Source organism: Passer domesticus, chromosome 11 (genome assembly GCF_036417665.1).
Source record: "Passer domesticus isolate bPasDom1 chromosome 11, bPasDom1.hap1, whole genome shotgun sequence".
In the NCBI taxonomy this organism is placed as follows: Eukaryota; Metazoa; Chordata; class Aves; order Passeriformes; family Passeridae; genus Passer; species Passer domesticus.
Window position 1 is genome coordinate 34,555,352 of NC_087484.1, and position 3,078 is coordinate 34,558,429.

At 59.4% G+C, this 3,078-nt stretch overlaps 1 long non-coding RNA gene across 1 annotated transcript; it reads right to left on the minus strand.

Annotated features, from left to right (window-relative positions):
• Positions 1–442: 442 nt before the first annotated feature.
• LOC135278375 (uncharacterized) lies at positions 443–2,803 on the minus strand. The gene is made up of 5 exons (XR_010345889.1): positions 2,705–2,803; positions 1,881–2,057; positions 1,483–1,632; positions 1,148–1,264; positions 443–532 (listed from the first exon to the last, which is right to left on the minus strand). It is a non-coding gene; the product is annotated as an uncharacterized LOC135278375 (long non-coding RNA).
• Between the last annotated feature and the right edge of the window lie 275 nt (positions 2,804–3,078).

The window sequence follows — 3,078 nt, forward strand, 5'->3', positions numbered from 1 at the left end:
CAAGTCTGTGCTGCAGGTGACACCATTTCTTCTTTGGCTGATTCCAGCCCGGTGCTGAGCTCCAGCAGAGCCCTGCCAGAGCCCAGAGCAGCCTCAGCATCCGCAGAGCCCGGCTGCAAGGAGAGAAAGCAGAAACTGCCCATCAGCTGATGGCTCCTGTCCCCTTGTCCCAGCTGCCCACAGTGCCCAGGCCGTGCTGGCCGGGCTCAGAGCTGTGCCCAGAGCTGCCCATCAGTGCTGTCTTTGGCAGCAGGGCAGGAGGGCAGGACATGTGCCCAGCCTGCAGCCAGCCATGGCACATCCAGCCCTCAGCAGCTGCCCAGAGCAGGATGCTCCTGTGCTCGCTGCCATCTCCCAAAAGTTCTGATCCCACCCAGCCAAGCAGACGGGCACCCACCTCACGCCATCCACAGCTGGAAGAAAAGCTGGTCCCAAGCGATGTCCTCAGCCTGCTCCAAGGGCACGGCCCATCCACGCTGCAGCTGGTCCCAAGCACTTGCCAATCCAGACTGGACCACCTAGAATGCTTCCTCTAGAAAAAACAAGCAAATTGTTGAAAAGAGGTTAGAGACAAAAAGGGAAAAGAAGAAGAAAGGTCAAAACTCTTAGCTCTGTCAGGACCTTGAGGAAGGCCCAACCCCTACATGCTAGGGAAAAATCCAGCCATGGGTGAGGGAGGTCCACACTTTCTCTCTTTCCCTCTGCACTGGCCCCCAAAATAACCATGATCCCAAAGCAAACAAGGACAGTGGAGCAGCCCAAGGCCTTCCTTGCCTGCACAGCAAAGCAGCCCCTGCACAGGTTCTGGAGTCCCACCTCTGCTCCCACCACGGGGGTTTGTGTCGGGCTGGCTGCCCCAGCCCCAGCCCCAGCCCGGGGCACGGTGGGTGCTGGGGGCTGTTGGCAGGGCCAGGAGCCCACTCCCATTTCGTACCCACTCCAGCCCATCCCACCAGCCCTGCCAAAAAAGCAGCTGGGCAGCTGACTGAAGATTTAGTTCCATCTGCCCCAGCAAACGGGCAACCTTTGCTTCCCAGCCAGGCTGGGCAATACCCAAATCTGGGAGCATTTCCCCACGTGTGGACTCATCTGCAAACTCCCTGTGGAGTTTGGCTTTGAAGAAGGTGCCACAATCATAGTGCATCACCTTCAACTGCTGGTGGCCAGGTTGAGGAAGAGGTTGTCATCCTTCATGTCATCCTCGCTGTCTCCTGCAGCAGCAGCCCCACCCAGTACAGCTTCTCCAGGGGCTCCTTCTCCTTCCCTGGGGTGAGACCAGGCTGTCAGGGCTCTGCCCAGGGCCCCAGCTGTCAGGGAACCAGGACAAGCAAAACCTGCTTGGATGACAGCCACCAGGGCTGGGCAGAGCAGCTCAGCTCCAGCACAAGGGCTGCGTGTTCCCATCCCATGACCCTGGTGCAGTGACACAGGCTGGGTTCCTTTGCTTCTCATTGCCAAGGCATGTGTGCAGCTGTAACTTACCAGGGCCCTGGATCTAAGTGTGCCTGTGGCTTTCTCCCTTCTTCTAGGGCAGAGGAATATCCTGCATCCAAGGATGACTGAACACCACTTCTCATGAGGGTCTGGCCAAGGGGTGCATGGATAAACACCACCCGATCAGATTTTGGCACTCTGGGGAGAGAAACCAGAAACTGCCCGTCAGCTGGAGAAGGCTCCTGTTGGTTTTGCCCCACTATTCCCATGCCCAGGCCATGCTGGATGCGCTCAGAGCTGGGCCTGAACTTTCCCATCAATTCTTGGTTTTGGGGGAGAGCAGGGCATGTGCCACCTCCTCAGCAGCTGCCAGAGCGGAACGCTCCCGAGCCCGCTGCCGTCTCCCAGCACTGGTATTGCACCCATGCCCAGAGAAGAGGATCCACCTGGAGAGAGCCGTTGTGGCAGTGAGAGCTGGCCCCAGCTGAAGTTCCAGCCCCTCCTGAAAGGCATCTTCCCACAGACCATCTCGTGCAGCAGGATGCCCAGGGACCAGATGGTAGCTGGCTCGCCATGGTACCAGCCAAAGCGGGTCCATTCCGGGGGGCTGTATGATGGTGTTCCTGTGGAATACAGATGGAGTTCATCAGGGGGATGCTGCTGCTCCCAGAGCCTGGCCCCAGCATCCCTGGGCAGGCGAGGGCTGCATCAGTGGCACACAGGGTGACCACTGTCCTCTCACCAGCACCTGGGACTGGTGTACAAACTTGGGATTGCAAAAGAAGCCACTGGTGTGGGAAGGGGACAGTGGAAGCCCTGGCTAGGCCTGACCAAGACATGCAAAGGAAATACCCACTGCGTGCTGGGGAAAAACCATGCCCTCATTCTCCCTGCCTGCATTGCCCCAAACATATTATAAAGCCAAGACAAACAGAGCAAGTGGAGCAGTCCAAGCCCTACCTCTTGCCTGCACACAAACTGGCTGGGACACAGGTTCCAACCTCCCTCTCTGCTACCCCCACCCACGGCTGTTTTTGTCAGGCTGGCTGCCCCAGCCCAGCCCCAGTCCTGGGCACAGTGGTGGGCAAAGGCTGCCAGCAGGGCTGGAAGCCGGCTCCCCACCCACCCCTGCTCTAAAGCAACTCAGCTGCAGATTCAATCCCCTGAGTGGCAGCAAAAGGGAGAATCCCCGCTGCCACAGCCAGCTTGGGCTGAGAGATGTTGGGCCATGAGATGCCAGGAGCGGGAGCACAGCCCTGTGTAGGCTCACCTGCAAAGTGAGTGTAGGCTGTGTCTTGCAGGTAGGTGCCACAGCCAAAGTCAATCAGCTTTGCCTGCCCGGTGGCCAGGTCAACCAGGATGTTCTCTGGTTTGATGTCGCGGTGCAGGACCCCGCAGCTGGTGCAGTGCCGCACGGCCTCCAGCACCTGGCGGAACAGCGGCCGCGCCACCTCCTCGCGCAGGAACCCCCGTGCCCGAATGAAATGCAGGAGGTCCTGAGACTGCTCTGGCCGCTCCAGCACCATGACAATGTCGCTGGGGAGCTCAAGCCATTCCAGCAGCTTTACGACACCGGGGAAGCCAGTGGACACCTTGTCCTGCAGCACAACCTCCAGGGGAGCGCTGGTGCCGTCGGGCTGTGGG